The following is an 18024-nucleotide window of genomic DNA, read 5'->3' as shown; positions in this document are numbered from 1 at the left end:
TTGAACAATTGTAAATTGTTTTGTATGTTCTAGAAGAGATGAGATAAGATGGTGGTTAGTTTTCCCTGATCATTTGGTAGATTTGGCCTCCAATACTGCCTAACCTGGAATGTTTGAAGGTGGCTTGAGCTTTGAATATTGTACACTTTCAGTTTGTATAGTTTAATTAAAGTTTTCTTTTTCTTTTTGGATCAGTTTGGTTACTGATTTATTTTATTTCTACAAAGTGGTCAGTTTCATTTAGGATTTCACTTTTAATGGCATATTTATCATGAAAAAAGTTTTATTAGGGAAAGCCTTCACACATACAGAATAATAGAAACTAATGTAATGAACCCAGGATACTTGATACCCAGCATGAACAACTTTAAATACACAGCAAATCTGGTTCCAGTTAGACACTCGCCTATCTGCATATCAGCTTCTGGAATAACGTGGAGCAAATCTAAGGCATTATACCATTTCCTCTCTAAATAATTCAGTATGCATTTTTAAAAGATAAGGACGTTTTATTAAACAAAATCCCAATAGTTTTCATATCTGAAAAATTATATAAATGATTATCAAATGTTGAACTACTTTACATGCTTCTCTGGCTGACTTATACTTTATAAAAAATATATTTCTTTGATAGAGTACCAAATATGGTAACATTCCCCCCACTTGCTTCACTGTGGTGGTTTCATACATGTATAATACAGCTAGGTTTGTGTGTGTGTGTAACATTCTACATTCTGTCCCATGATTCTCCAACTTCTTAAGTTACTTTTAGACTTTACATACATTAAGCTTCACTGTCTGTGCTGTAAAGATCTATGGGTTTTGACAAATGCCTCGTGCCATTGTCTTAATCCATTTGGGCTTCCATAACAAAAATAGTGTAGACTGGGTGGCTGATAAACAACACAACTTTATTTCTCACATTCTGGAGGTTGGGAAGTCCAAGATCAAGGTGCTGGCAGATTTCATGTCTGGTGGAGACCTGCTCCCTAGTTCATAGACAGTTGCCTTTTCCCTATGTCCTCACATGGAAGAAGAGGCAAGGGATCTCTGTGGGGTCTATTTTATAAAAACACTAATCCCGTTCATGAGGACTCTGCTCTTACGATCTAGTCATACTCCAAATACCCCACCTTCTACCTAATACCATCACCTTGGTATTTCAGCAGATGAATTTTGTGGCAACACAAATATTCAGATGAAAGCAAGCATGCATCCACCATTACAGTATTACCATACTAGTTTGACTGCCCTGATAAATCCCTTGCCCCTGGCAGATAACCCCCTTGGCTACCACTGATAGGTTTTTCATCTTTATGATTTTGCCTTTTCCTGAATGTCATGTAAATAGAATCCTATAACATGTAGCCGTTTTAGGCTGCTTTCTTTCACCTAGCATAATGAACTGAAGAGTCATGTATAACTTTGTGTGGCTTGGAACTTATTCCTTTTCATTGAGGAGTAGTAGTATCATTGTCTGGTTGTACCATAGTGTGTGTGTGTGTGTGTGTGTGTGTGTGTGTGTGTGTGTATATCCATTCACCAAATGAAATACATTTTGGATGCTTCTATTTTTGGTGATTATGAAATAAGCTTTTGTATACAATCATATACAAATTTTTATGTAGACATAAGTTTTCACATCAATTGGGTAAATGATCATGACTGCTGAATCTTATGCTAAGTCTATATTCAGTTTTTTAAGAAAACGCCAAACTGTCTTCCAAAGTGGCTGTACCATGTTGCATTTCCACCAGCAATGAAGGAGAGTTTCTGTTGCTCCACATCTTCCCTGGCAATTGATCTTGGTTTTGTTCTTTTTGTTTTGCTTTTTTATGGATTTTGGACATTCTAATAGGTGTGTGCTCATATCTCATTTTAGTACACAATTATCTAGTGAGAACAGATGCTCAGTACTTTTATTATGCTTATTTACCATGTGTGTATCTTCTTTTGTGAAGAGTGTGTTCAGATCTTTGACTATTTTCATGTTTTTCCTATTGTTGGCGCTTTAAGAATTCGTGTATGTTGTAGAGACATGTTCTTTATCACATATGTGTACCACAGATGTTTTCTGCTAGTCTGTGGCTTCTGTTTTCATTCTCTTAACATTGTCCTTTGAAGAGCACATGATGTTTATTCTAATAAAACCTACTTGGCAAATTTTTCTTTCATTGATCATGCTTTCGGTGTTGAATTTAAAAACTCACCACTGAACTCAAAGTTATGTGAATTTTCTCTTATGTTTTCTTATAGAGGGTTGTATAATTTTTGCATTTTGCATTAGGTCTGTGATGTATTTTGAGTTAATTTTTCTGGAATACGTCAGGATGTGTCTAGGTTATTATAATTTGCATATAGATGTCTAATTGTTCGGGCACCTTTCGTTGGAAAAACTGTACTTTCACCATTATTGCCTTTGTTGTGAATCACCTGACTGTATGTGTGCATGTCTATTTCTGAGCTCTGTTCTGTTTTATTAATCTATGTGTGCATTCTTTGCTAATGCTTATGTCCGCCACCAAATTCATATTTTGAAGCCCTCAGCCCCAGGGTTTCTGCATTTGGAGATGAGGCCTCTAAAGAAGTAATTAATATTAAAAGAGGTCATAAGGGTGGGGCCTTGATCCCATAGCATTAGTGTGGTTATAAGAGGTTAGAAGAGACAGATGAAATTACTTGTGTGCCTGCACTAGCTCTGTCTCTCTCTCTCTGTCCCCCGCCCCCTCTGCACATGCACACAGGAAAGGCCAAGAATGGATATATTGAGAAAGGGCTATCTACAAGCCAGGAATAAGGCCATCAGCAGAAGCCAACCCAGCCAGTCCTTGATCTGGGACTTCCATACTTCAAAACTGTGAAAAAAAATAAATTTGTTCTGTTTCAGCTACTCAGTCCCTGGAATTTTGTTAGGGCAGCCTGAGCTTACTAAGACATAACCCCAGGTAACACAATTTTTTTTGTTTTCTCCTAAAAAAAAAACATAATTTTGACCTTTAAGTCTGTCGTTCATTTTGAGTTACATTTTTGTATGTCGTAAGATGTGTGCAATGGTTAGTATTATGTGTCAACTTGTCTAGGCTATAGTGCACAGCCGTGTGGTCAAACAGTATTCTAGATGTTGTTGTGAAGGTATTTTGTAGTTGTGATTAACATTTACCATCAGTTGACTTTAAGGGAAGCAGTTTAACCTCCATAATGTGGATGGGCCTCATCCAATTAGTTGAAGGTGTTAAGACAAAAGACCAAGGTTTCCTGGAAAAGGAAATCTACCACAAGGCTAACATAAAAATGTTGCGTGAGTTTCTAGCCTGCTGGCCTGCCTCACAGATTTGGGATATACGAGACCTTATAATCACATGAGATAATTCCTTATGAAATCTTTATCTTTCTTTCTCTCCCTCCCTTTTTACATAGATAGATATGTAGGTAGGTAGGTAGATAGATAGATAGATAGATAGATAGATGATAGATAGATAGATAGATAGATAGATAGATAGATAGATAGATAGATAGACAGACAGCAATTACGGATTGAAATTCAGTTTTGCATATGGATATCCAACTGTTCTAGACCCAGTTGAATACACTATCACTTCTCTCCTCTAATCTTCATTTGTATCTTTATCAATATTTGGCTTTTATATACATGCATATACATGTGGATCCATTCCTGGACTTTATTCTCTTCTTTTTATGTGTTTCTAAAATTATGACAATTCCACACTATACTGATTATTGTTAGTTTATAAACCTTCAAATGAAGTAGGGGTACCCCTCTGTATTTATTCCTTTTCACACAGCCGATAAAGCATACCCGAGACAGGGAATGTTACAAAAGAAAGATGTTTATTGGACTTGCAGTTCCACGTGTCTGGGTAGCCCTCACAATCATGGTGGAAGGCAAGGAGGAGCAAGTCACGTCTTACATGGATGGTGGCAGACAAAGAGAGAGAGAGAGCTTGTGCAGGGAAACTGCCATTTTTAAAACCATCAGATCTCTTGAGACTTATTCACTATCACGAGAACAGTATGGGAAAGACCCAACCCCATGATTCAATTATCTCCTACTGGGTCCCTCCCACAACATGTGGGAATATTGGGAGCTGCAAGATGAGATTTGTGTGGGGAGACAGAGCCAAACAATATCATTCCACCTGTGGCCCCTCCCAAATCTCATGTCTTCACCTTTCAAAACCAATCCTGCCTTCCCAACAGTCCCCCAAAGTCTTAACTCATTTCAGCGTTAACGCAAAAGCCCACAGTCCAAATCTTGAGAAGTTGTCAAAGGACACTCAGTTTTCTTCAGTTAATCATGTAAAAGGACTGCACTGACGTGGTTAAATTCCCAGGACTCTCAGTTCTTTAGGAATGGACTAAATATCTGGTATCATCACTTACAAAAGTGTCTTGAACTTGATATAATTTATGTTCAGAAATTAGTTCATATTGTTTATTTTTATCTTTTAATTCAATTTTTTTCATGAGCTTTTTGAAGGCCCCCTGGATATGCACCCTGTATAAAGGAGAAAAATTCTTGTGACTACTAATTTTGACCGAAATTATTGTTGATTTAATTTATACAAACACAAAAGGTGATACAAACATTTTTATAGCACTTAATGAACATATTTGTGAAATAAATGCATTCAAAAACAAACTAAAACAGAAAAAAATAAAAATATAAAATAAAACAGTACACAGCAGATTGCTAATTGTACTGACCTCTGAGGTGCGGGCTGAATTGTGGAGGAACTTTATACAGAGAAGAATTGTGAATTATCTGTATTTTAGATTTCTTTTGCAACAAGAATATAGGCACTATTACCTTTTTAATTACAATATCTAAATAAGCCTAACAGCAAATACAGTAGCTGTGTGTTAGTCAGTTAAAGTAACTGAAGTAACTGCTAGCTGATGCAATAGGCAAACCCTGGAATTTGAGTGACTTGACAAAACACAAGTTTATTTTATGTGCACATGAGTCCTGATGTGGTTTCACAGGGCCTCTCCACTCTCCCGTGACCCAGGTATCCAGGCAGCTTCCACCTTGGGATTCCACCATCTCAACATGAGGCTGCCATCTTTACTATTAGATGGAGGGAGAAAGCATGGAAATGGCACACTGGCTCTCAGATGTATGTCTAGATGTGACTAACAATGCTTCTGCTCATGTTTCAGTGGTAAGGGGTTGTCACATGACCCTTCCTAACTACAAGTGGACTGTACTGTTCCCATGTATCCAGGAAAGAGAGGAAGATGAGATGTGGGTGAGCACTATAGTCTCTCCCATAAACTGTTACATAGTAGGTGCTCAACAAAAAGGAACTATTATTATTTGCTCTGACATCCGTCCTCTTCATTGCTGGGAGGAGTTTCTGAGAAAACCAGATTTTCTTCACGTTCTCCACCTTTTTTTAAATGTGTGCTGTATGACAGATGCTTTCAAATACAGGATGACATGTAGTTTTCTAAGGATCCAGTATACCTCAGCCCCTGCATGTTCCAGGGCTACATCCAGCAGCTTCCCTACCCTGTGTGACATGAGGCCCCTTCTTCACTCTAAAGAGAGCAGTCAGCATTCTCACTAGTGAAAGGCACGATGGGTGGAAGGGAACTCAGCGTATAATGTCTTTGTGTTCTGTTGTATTTGAATGAGTTTGCTATTTTGTGAAACATGTTGGGAAGCCCTTCATCTTGTTTTGTGGTTTGGAACAAGATGCCATGGCATTGGAATAGGTGTTTCCTTGGAAAATGAAATACATTAGCAAAAAAATTGATGGGGTCATGAAATAGAGAAATAAAAGGAAAAGATAGGCTGCTCTGCCCATAGAGTAGCTATTCTTTTATTTACTTTCTTAATAAACTTGCCCTCACTTTACTCTATGGATTCACCTTGAATTCTTTCTTGCACGAGCTCCAAGAACCGTCTCTTGGAGTCTGGATTGGGACCACATTCCAGTAACATCTTTCTGGTGAACCCTGAAGGGACAATACTGAGGAAACTCCCTGACCCAAAGGAAATAGATGGCAGCACTGACTGGCAGACTTTGGAGTCAGGAAAACTTTTCTTTTGGGCTACTGACAGCTTTTAACAATTCAGTAAAGTATACTTCTGTGAATAAAATTCGGAGCATATTTGTTTCTCTCTACCTAATTTCTCTAGAATTTGGAAACTGCTTGTAAATATTCTTAACTTACGGCAATATAGTTATTTGCATAAGTGCAATAAGAATCTGTTTTCTTTTGCAACAAGACACAATTGGAGAAACTGGTTATTTTACCAAGGCTTTGACTGGAATGGTGTTCTTTTCTTTAAGGGATCAAACTTGACTTATAGAGCCAATAAAAACCCCTTGGGAAAACTAGCCTCATAACTTGTCTACACAGTCCCTGTGAAGGGTTTCTGACCTGTGGTAAGTAAAGAATGTCATTATCTGACAGGCCCAGGAGCCCCAAGTTATCTTGGGACCTCAAGAGGAGAGGATTTTACCCAATTCATAGGTATTTGATGACACCCACCCCTGGCTGGACTCAGCTTTAAAAACGTCTTACCTGAGATTCCTTCTGTGGAACAGAGCTCCATCAAAGCCATTTATTTTTATTTTTTTATATTTATTTATTTATTTATTATTTATTTATTTATTTATTTATTTATTTATTTATTTTTGAGATGGAGTTTCGCTCTTGTTGCCCAGGCTGGAGTGCAGGGGGGTGATCTTGGCTCACTGCAACCTCCGCTTCCTGGGTTCAAGCGATTCTCTTGCCTCAGCCTCCCGAGTAGCTGGGATTACAAGCACCCACCACTACGCCCGGCTAATTTTTATATATATGTATACACACATATATATATATATATACTCACATATATATATATATATATACACATACACATATATATATATTTTAGTAGAGATGGGGTTTCAACATGTTGGCCCGGCTGGTCTTGAACTCCTGACCTCAGGTGGTCCGCCCACCTCAGCCTCCCAAAATGCTGGGATTACAGGCGTGAGCCACCATGTCCGGCCCATCAAAGCCAATTTTAAAAGAGCTTATGTGAGGCTGGGCATGGTGGCTCATGCCTGCAGTCCCTGCACTTTGGGAGGCCGAGGCAGGAGGATTGCTTGAGCCCAGGAGTTCGAGACCAGCCTGGGCAACATTGGGAGACTGCCTCTATTAAAAAAATAAAATAAAAATAAAAATATAAAGAGCGTATGTGCAAAATAATTATTCTTGCTGCACTTTATACAAATGATCAGGCCAAGTATAATCAAACAAACCAGTCTTACCATGATTTGTCTTTAGTAAAAATGGGAGACTGGAGAGAGAAAAAAATATGATGTTGCCAAAACTATGGGGCACCTGTTATTAGATTCTAGTTTCATTAGTTGTTTTTAAAGTTTTTTTCTGCAATTTAGACTCACTTTTCTTATTCCTTTGAACCAATCCGTGATCTCTGACTGCTATTTAGAAGAAACAAGAGGGATGGGTAATGTAACAATCTGGATCAATATTCTAGTTCTGGGCACATATTGAAATCAGATAGTGACCCCATATCAGCCTGGTTCTAACAGTTGCCCAGTTCAAGGAAAGCCTTCTTATTTAGTTTACCTGGTATAATTTTACTTATTTTGCTTTACTGTTGTGGAATACACTGGTGTTGTACTCTTGGTGTAGGAGTGCAGGATAAGCTTACTCAATGTTTTCTTAAACTGAACACTTATTAATCTTCCAGATAACACGTTTTGTCAGAACTCAGAGTTGTGTATGACCCTCACCAAACTGACGCTTTCTGACTGAGCTCCTCTCTGCCCTGAATTCAAAAGACTCTCATAATTAGGCAGTAACATCATCACCCCTATTTAGCCTGAAGGAATTACAGAAGATGGATCTTCATCCCTCTACAACCCTTAGGAATAAAGGTTCTCAGATAAAAGGGAGGAGGGAAATGTCAGAGGTGTTTGGACCAGAGCAACTCCATCTTGAATAGGGTCTGGGTAAAATAGGGCTGAGACCTATTGGGCTGCATTCCCAGGAGGTAAGGCATTCTTAGTCACAGGATGACACAGTATGTCGGCACAAGATACAGGTCATAAAGACCTTGCTGATAAAACGGGTTGCAGTAAAGAAGCCAGCCAAAACCCACCAAAGCCAAGATGGCAATGAGAGTGACCTCTGGTCATCCTCACTGCTCATTATATGCATTAGCATGCTAAAAGACACTCCCAGCGGCACCATGACAGTTTACAGATGCCATGGCAACGTTTGGAAGTTACCCTATATGGCTGAAAAAGGGGAAGAGCCCTCAGTCCCAAGAATTCCCCACTTTTTTGCTGGAAAACTCATGAATAGTCCACCCCTTGTTTAGCATATAATCAAGAAATAACCATAAAAATGGGCAAACAGCCCGGCGCCATGGCTCACGCCTGTAATCCCAGCACTTTGGGAGGCCAAAGGGGGTGGATCACGAGGCCAGGAGCTCGACAGCATCCTGGCTACGACAGTGAAACTCTGTCTCTACTAAAAATACAAAAAATTTGCCAGGCATGGTGGCAGGCACCTGTAGTCCAGCTACTTGGGAGAATGTGGCAGGAGAATGGCGTGAACCAGGGAGGCGGAGCTTGCAGTGAGCCGAGATCACACCACTGCACTGCAGCCTGGGCGACAGAGTGAGACTCCATCTCAAAAAAAAAAAAAAAAAAAAAAGGCAACCAGCAGCCCTCGGGGCTATGGAGTAGCCATTCTTTTATTTCTTTACTTTCTTAATAAACTTGCTCTCACTTTACTCTAAAAAATAGAAATAAAAGGAAAAGACAGTTAATTGTCGGCTTTTTATTCATGTGCTGTTCTATAAAATTAAACCATATATGTGTACCTGGATTTTCTTGGCTTATTCAAGGATGTAGGAGAAATTATATCTTAAATGGAAGTCCCGGTCACTGGCTCATTCTTTCTCAAACACTCACTGAGCATCTGCTCTTTGGAAGGCCCTATGTTAGTGGAGATACTGGCATAAGTCAGACCCACCCCTACCCGAAGGGTGGTAGGGTCTAGGAGCTATAGTCATAAAATTAAGTTGGTGAGATTTCCTCTAAGACCTAAAGGAAAAGTAAGAGAGGGCAGAATGTTTGGTGCTCCCGGTGAGAGTGGTGGAGTGTAAATGCCCTGAGCCAGGGCCTTTTGGGCTTTGGGAAACTGCAGTTCCTTCTGAGGAAGCTGATTCTAATGAAGCTGGTGGGTCCAGGGTCGGATTCTCAGTGAGAGAAAAGCCTGGAATGGAAAACTGCTCTGAGCAGTTCGTTATGGTTGGTGGATGAACATAGACGAGTTTCCACCAGGGGCAGGAATGGAAGGCATCCTGTGCTCTTATCCCAGTGTGGTTGAATACAGCCCAAGAGCTAGGTGATGGATACTCATCATCTACAAGGGTTTCCTGGGAGGTAAGGGTGAATCTCTCAGGAAGGGAGGCCCAGAAGCCACTGGCAAGGTACTCTTCTGCCTTAGAGGGACAGCTAGACCTGACTCTAGTCAAATGGCATTCTAATTAGGTTATCTCAAGTGTAATTTGGCCATTCCTAAGCATGGACTAGATTTTGGGTGGTGATTATATGAATGAAAATAGTGGTTGAGATGGAAAAGCAGCTGAGAGGGAGGAAAAGAGTTGGTTCTGGACTCAAATTCCAGGAACATTGAGCTGCATCCAGCTGAAGAAGACTCCTCCACACACAAATTAAACAATAGATCATCTAGGAGGGAAATTCTACTGTGTTTTGTCTATGAAGCAACACTTTGGGCTGAGTTGGTATTCTCTGTACTGTACTCTGAGGTTTCCTAGATAACAATAACAACAGCAGCAACAAAATTCCCAGAGGAAACTATGGTAGGCTCTGAGTTCCAAATAGTAACACAAATAACTGCCAAACATTAACGATCTAATATATGCCAGGCCCTGAGCCAAGTGCTTTACTTACATTGCACACACTCCAAAAGTCCTACAAGACAGACTTTATCAAACCTGCTTCACTTCACAGATGAAGAACCTGATGCTCATGTGGCTTGATAATTTCCCCATAATTACACGGCTAATAAGCAACAGGGTTGGGATTGTATCCCTGCTAGATTAGAATGGGCCCCAATCCAATATGACTGGTGTCCTTATAAGAAGAGGACATTAGGACACAGACACACACAGAGGAAAGACCATGTGAAGACACAGGAAGAGAATGGCCATCTACAAGTCAAGGAGAGAGGCCTCAGGACAACTCAACCCTGCCCACGCCTTGAGCTTGAACTTGTAGCCTCCGGGACTGGGAAAATACATTTCTGACGCTAAAGCTCCCCCAGTCTGTGGTACCTTGTTATGATAGCCAAAGCAAACTAATACACGTGGTCTGACTTCATCTGAGTGTATGTCATTCCTTCTCGTCCCAACCTGAAGCAGACCTTCGTCTTGCTATTTACTTCTCAGGAATCCATGTCTCTCAGGCAACCAAAAGAAGGACCCTGTGGTCAAGCTACAAAAAGTATGCCTAAAGAAGTGCTATGGACTGAAATGTGCTCCCCTCCAAAAAAAATGTATATGTTGAAGCTCTAAGTCCCAATGTGACGGTCTGGAGATGGGGCCTTTGGGAAGTAATTAGGGTTAGACGAGCTCCTGAGAGCGTAGGCCCTCACGATTGGATTAATGTCTGTATTAGTTCATTCTTGCATTGCTATAAAGAAATACCTGAGACTGGGTAATTTATTAAAAAATAGGTTTAATTGGCTTACGGTTTGCAGGATGTACAGGAAGCATGGCAGCATCTGCTTCTGGAGAGGCCTTAGGGAGCTTTTACTTATGGCAGTAGGCAAAGAAGGAGCAGGCTCTTCACTTGGTGAAAGCAGGAGCAAGAGAGACGGGGGGGCATTGCCACACACTGTTACATGACCATATGTCGTGAGAAATCACTCACTATCTTGAGCACAGTACCAAGGTGATGGTACTAAACTATTAATGAGAAATCTGCCCCCATGATCCAATCACCTCCCACCAGGCCCCACCTCCAACATTGCGGATTACAATTCAGCGTGAGATTTGGTGGGGACACTGATCCAGACCATATCAGTGTCCTTATAGGAAGAAATGCGAGAGAGCTTGCACGTTTTTCTTTTTCTCTCTCTGCCATGTGAGGACTCACAGAGAAGGTGGGCATCTATAAGCCAGAAAGAGGACCCTCACCAGACACCTACCATACTGGCATTCTGACTTTTGGCCTCCCAGCCTCCAGAACTGGGAGAAAATAAGCATCTGTTGTGTAAGACCCCCAGTCTATAGCATTTTGTTACAGCAGCATGAAATAACTAAGACAAGAAGGAAGGTGACAATGAGAACCAACACAATTTAGGAATCGTCTGTGGTTCCTTGAGAGCCAACTCTGTCCAGGTGCCAGCATTTCTGTGCATTCCCAGCACTTTCCCGAATTATAGCACCCTTCCACAATGGTCTTGCCCCACGTGCCTGCCTGTCCAATTCTGGAATCTAGCTTGCTGCTAAGCTCTTCATGGTTGCATCCTTTAAAGGCTGTGCCCTACTTCCAGTGGGACAGCCAAGAGTCACCTGAGAACAGGGGAAGCTGGGTGGCTCTGCAAGTTCCCTTCTTCTTTATGATGTGGAGGTAACTTCTTACCTTCAGTCCTTACCAAACTTCCTCCCCTTCACTCCTGGAAGACCCTGGACTCTATCCTGTGCTGACTAGGTGTGGCTACCTCTGCTGAGCGGAGGACGCCCCTCAGACCAAGGCCCCCACCTCACTGAGACCCGGGAGGTAGAGGTGAGGGGGCACCACATGGTCACCCCTGCGCGGGATTCCCAAAGCTGACAGATGGTGCAGGTTTCAGGGGGGGGCCTCTGCTGTCTGGGTGTCGTCCAGGTGTTCAGATCGAGTCCCGACAGGGCCCGGCTCTTTCCCTCCTGCTGAACTGTATGCCAAGGCCACCATGTCCCTGAAACCCTCAGGGAGAAAGTGGTGGGACAGCATCCCTTCCCCACAGTCCTGCCCAGGCCTCCCAGGACTGACAGTAGGGGCAGGTTTCCTAAGTCTGGGAAGAATGGTCTTCTGAGTCATCCTTCAGAGCTCTGGGACTCCTCTCTCTGCTGACCTGAGGCCCCACTCCCCAGACCACAGTCCTCTCCTCGCTGACACCCCAAAGGCACAGCGAGTCCAGGCCACATGTGGCCACTGTGCCTGGCACCTCCCAGGGTCGAGGTCCCCACTGATCTGGACTCCAAGTTCCCGTCAGTCCTCCCTCTTCTTCCTGCCCTTGACTCCTGGCAGGCTTGGGCCCCACCCCAGCTTGCTGACCTGAGTCTTCATCCCTCAGATTCCCAAGGCCAAATGAGGAGGCACCTCAGTCTCAAACAGGGGGTGGGTGGGCCCCCTGTCCTGGGGTCCTGGGTGCCCTCCGGCCTCTCTCAGGCCTCCCTTGTCTCCCAGCAGGGCCTGGGCCCTCCCTCTGCTCCCCGCGAGCAGTGCTCATGGTATGAAGCCCCTTCCCTCCGTCAGCCCTGGATGCGGATACCAGGATCCACATGCCTGGCCACTATGCCCGGAAATTCCCAGGGCTGACAGCAAGGATAGAGCCCTGCTCTGTGGAGCCCTCAACCCTCTCTGACGGTCCTGAACGTGATGGCTGGCAGAGCCTGGCTGCTGTCCTCTCCTAGGCAGCCCTGCCCTGATCACACCAACCTCTGACTCCAGAGTCCTCTTAGGCTTAAGTGGCAGAGAGTTGGGGGCGGCCCATCCTGAGAAGTCTGCCCCCGGGTGGTCCTGGGTTGGCAGCAGGGGTGGTGCTGGATTATTTAGGGTCCTCTATCTTGGGTTGCAACGGGGCGTCCCTAGTCCTCCCTCAACGCCTCACCTTTCCTTCACACACAGCCTGGGCCCGCTTTCCTCCACCGATCTTAAGCTGCCCCTCGAAACCAGGCCCTCGCTTCCCTTCTGATCCCTGAGGCACGAATCAGTGGCGTCACAACCGGGCACCCGGGGCTTCCCTGCGTTGACAGCAGGGGCAAAACCTGATTCTGTCGGGGTGGGGGTGGGGATGGGAATGGGAATGCAGGAGGGGTGGAGGCGAGGATGGGGGTGAAGATAGGGATCCTGAGGCTGTAGGTCATGGCGGTGATGGTGGGCTTGGGGGTGAGGGAGGCCCTCAGTCGTTCTTCAGGGTCCTCACCTTGAAGCCTGGCAGAACCTGGGCCCTGCCCTCTCCTAACCACCCCTGCCTTGGTCATACCAAGCTCTGACTCCAGAGTCCCCTGTGGCACAAGCGGCGGGGGTTGGCAGGGTGCCAGGGGGTGGCCCAGACTGAAAAGTACTCCCCTAGATGGTCCAGGGCTGGCAGCAGGGGCGACGCTGAATTATTTGGGGCCCTCTATCTGGGGTGGAGGCGTCCTCAGTCCTCCCTCAGCCTCTCACCTTCCCTCCTCACAGAGCCTGGGTCCACTTCCCTCTGCCCATCTCAAGCCGCCCCTCGGACCGAGACCCTCGCTTCTCTGACCCCTAGGCGTCACATCCGGCCACCAAGCCTGGGGCTTCCTTGGGTTGACTGCAGGTGTCGTACGGGATTCTGCTATGAATGGGGGTGGAAATGGGGATGGGGGTGGGGGTCGAGGTCGAGTGGGTGGGGACTCTCAGTCATCCTCAGGGTCCTGACCTTGATGCCTGGCAGAGCCTGGATCCCATCCTGTGTGGATGGTGTCTGCTCCCCTCAGACCAAAGCACTGACTCCAAGTCCCCTGAGGTGGCAGTGGAGGGAGGGATATGGTCGGGGCGACAACATTGTCAGGGTCTTCCAGGGCTGACAGGAGGGGCTGAACTGGATTCTGTGGTCCCTCTATGTTGGGTGAGTGGACCCTCAATCCTTACTCAGGAGGGTCCTCCTCCTGGCTCCTGGCTCTTTGATGAAGTGATGGGTGGGGTATGCTCTGTTTCTGTCACCTCTGAGTATTCGCCCAGCTGTACCCCTTGTAGAGAATGGCTGCGGGTCCCAGGCCAGGTGCTCCCTGGGGAGCTGCAGCGCCTGTGATTGTGGCCTCTGGGAGAAGACACACACCTTCCCACGGGGGCTCCTCCCCAGCCAGAAGTCAACTTGTCAAACCTTTTGTCCTAAAGCGTTTATTTTTACACTGAAGAGGCTGAGCAGCAGCAAGAGAATTGAGGAGTCCTGCATTTTGAATTTATCTGACATTTCATTTTACAGTTTAGTGACTTGCATATTTTAATCCGCATTCATACAGTAAGAAATAAGTTTTACATTTCTGCTAATTGTATGTGTACATTATATGTCATATATGTAGACTATGCTTATGTTTGGATACCTAAACATATATGTATATATGTTCGTTATATATGAATAATTTTATGTATTCACGTATATATCTTTACAGATATATATATGTACATATATTACATATACATACTTCATTAAACAATATCTACTCATACTATGTATGATTCACTCATGCTATTCCATTTCTAGTTCATTCTTTATATTCTATTTAAATTATATTTTTGGGAGGCCAGGCCTCACCTACTAAGTTGGTCTCAAGTGGGTATTAACAGAACTCTGGAGCCACCGTGTCTCAATCACACCAAGATTCCTGGTGTCCTGATATTACCCCAGGGCTACTGGCATCACATTGTGAGATGCTGCCTCATATTAGGCAATAATATGCGGTGGGAGTTTAAAATTTTTCCTTCTACCCGTTCTGTAGTGTGCTGTCAGTGCAGGCTACAGACCTCCCCAACTTCTCTGCCACTACCCCATGCCCCAAACACAAGTACCAGTTCAACACAGTCTTAGTCTCCTCAGGGATTTCTCTGTTTTGTTGTTTAGATTTTATTGTTAATCCTTTTTTTTCTTTTTCCATTCTGTAGTTTTCCCGAATTGATTTTAGAAACAGAGCACAGCAGCCTGAACTTGATTGTTATTTTGGCAGCTGCAGGTAAGGCACTAGATCTGTATATAATTTAAGCAGAATTGACATCCTTGCAATATTCTGTTTTCCGTCAATGAATATGTGACACTCCTCCATTTATTTGGAAAAATTTTTCCAGAATCTATCAGTAAACTTATACAGTTGCCTCCGTGAAGATCTTATATATTTTTGTTAGGCTTCTGTTTAATTTTGGATTGTATTGCTTTTTTGAATGCTATATTTTCTGTTTTATATGTCCTAAGTTGCTTTTGTGTGGCAAGCCTCTTGATTTTGCTATAGTGATCTATTTGCTGGTTTCTGAAGCCTCTTATTTATTTGAATATTCCATGTGTCTTTTCCTTTGATTTTTCTTGATAGATAATCATATTCTCAACAAATATTATCTGTTTCTTTTCAATCTTCATACCTCTTTTTCATTTTGATATCCATAGCTCTGACTCTGTTGCATTTTTGCTACCACTGCAGCTATGGACGGTAGCCATGACAGCATATGTCAATGACTTGTGCCTGACATGAATGTGAATGCTTCTTCTAACAGTTCATATTTAAGTACGATTGCTGCCAATTTTAGGAAAGGGAAGTTCCTTTTCATCTTAGTTTGCTAAAAGTTGTTAATTTGAAATCACATAGTATTTCTTTCAGAGGCTTTTTCTGTACTCATCAAAATGACCAAATGTTTTTTCTACTCTATCTTCTACGTACAGAATTACAATTGAATTTTTTCTAATGTTAAATAATACTTTTGGCTTGGAGGCAGAGCAAGAAGGCCAAACAGAAGCCTCCACCAATTGTCCTCCCTGCAGGAAGATCAAATTGAACGACTATCCACACAAAGAAGCACTTTAATGAGAATGAAAAATCAGGTGAATGATCATAGTACCTGGTTCTAACTTTATGCCACTGAAAGGGGCACTGAAGATGGTAGGAAAGAGTCTTGAATTGCTAACACCATCCCTGCCCTATCTCCCAGTAGTTGCTGTGTGGCACGGAAAGAGAATCTGTGTGCTTAAGGGAGAGAGAGGGCAGTGATTGTGGGACTTTGCATTGGAACTCACTACTGTCCTGTTACAGCAGAAAGCAACACCAGGCACAACTCAGCCGGTACCCACAGAGGGAGCATTTAGACCAGCCCTAACCAGTGGTCAGAACCTGAGTTCCACAGGCCTCACCACTGTGGACTAAAGTGGTCCATGGTGCTAAATGAAAGGCAGTCTAGGCCACAAGGATTACAATTCTTGGGCAAGTCCTGGTGCTGGGCTAAGCTCACAGCCAGTGGACTTAGGGGGCTTGCAACCTAGTAAGACACCAACTGGGGTGGCCAAGAGGGTGCTTCCACCACCCCTCCCCCAACCGCAGGTAGTGCAGCTTGCAGCTACAGGAAAACTCAGGAGATGGAAGAGTAAAGAGGACTTTGCCTTGCAACTTGGATACCAGTTCAGCCACAGCAGGATAGGGCACCAGGCAGAGTCCTGAGGATCCCATTCCAGACCCTAGCTAACAGATGACATTTCTGGACACCTCTTGGGCTAGAAGGGAACCCACTGCCTTGAAAGGAAGGAACCAGTCCTGGCAGGATTCATCGCCCGCTGACTAAAGATCCCTTGGGCCTTGAATAGTCAGCAGGGGTACCCAGACAGTACTTGCTGTGGACCTTGGGTGACACTCAGAGATGTGCTGGCTTCAGGTGTGACCCAGCAATTTCCCAGCTGTAGTGGCTACAGGGAGAGACTCTTTCTGCTTGAGAAAAGCAGAGAGAAGAGTAAAGGGGATTTTATATCGCAGCTTAGGTACCATGACCAAGTGGGATTTATCCCAGGGATGCCAGTATGATTCAACATACACAAATCAATCAATGTGATACATCATATCAACAGAATGAAGGACAAAAACCATATGATCATTTTAATTAGTGCTGAAAAAGCATTCAATAAAATTCAACATCTTTCATGATAAAATCCCTAAAAAAACTAAGTATAGAAGGAACATACCTCAATACAATAAAAGCCATATATGACAGACGCACAGCTAGTATCAGACTGAATGGGGAAAAGCCGAAAGCCTTTCCTCTAAGATCTGGAATATGACAAGGATGCCCACTTTCATCATTGTTATTTAACATAATACTGGAATTCTCAGCTAGTGCAATCAGACAAGAGAAAGAAATAAAGCGCATCCAAACTGGAAAGGAAGTCAAATTATCCTTGTTTGCAGACGATATGTTTTGTATTTGGAAAAACCTAAAGACTTCACCAAAAAAATTATTAGAACTGAAAAACATTCAGTTAAGTTGCGGGATGCAAAATCAGCATACAAAAATTAGCATTTCTATATGCCAATGGTGAACAATCTGTAAAACAAATGAAGAAAGTAATCCCATTTACCATTGCTACAAATAAAATTAAATACCTAGGAATTAGCTTACCTAAAGAAGTAAAAGATCTCTACAATGAAAACTATAAAACATTAATGAAAGAAATTGAAGAGGACACAAAAATATGGAAAGATATTCCATGTTCATGGATTGGAAGAATCAATATTGTCAAAATATACATACTACCTAAAGCAAGCTACAGATTCAACACAATCCCTATCAAAATACCCATGATATTCTTTTCCAGAATAGAAAAAAATTCTAAAATTTACATGGCACCGCAAAAGACCCAGAATGGGCAAAGCTATCCTGAGCAAAGACAACAAAACTGGAGGAATCACATTACCTGACTTCGAATTATACTACAAAGCAATAGTAACAAAAACAGCTTGGTACTGCCATAAAGACAGACACATAGACCAATGGAAGAGAATAGAGAATCCAGAAACAAATCCATACATCTACAGTAAACTCGTTTTTGGCAAAGGTGTCAAGAATATACACCGGGGAAAGGATAATCTCTTCTATAAATGCTGCTGGGAGAACTGGATATCCATATGCAGAAGAATGAAACTAGACCCTTATCTCTCACCATACACAAAAATCAAATCTAAATGGATTAAAGACTTAAATCTAAGACCTCAAACTTTGAAACTACTAAAAGAAAACATTAGGA

This window comes from Hylobates moloch, unplaced genomic scaffold, assembly GCF_009828535.3.
Source record: "Hylobates moloch isolate HMO894 unplaced genomic scaffold, HMol_V3 SCAFFOLD_7, whole genome shotgun sequence".
Taxonomy (NCBI): Eukaryota; Metazoa; Chordata; class Mammalia; order Primates; family Hylobatidae; genus Hylobates; species Hylobates moloch.
This window is presented reverse-complemented; position numbering follows the sequence as displayed.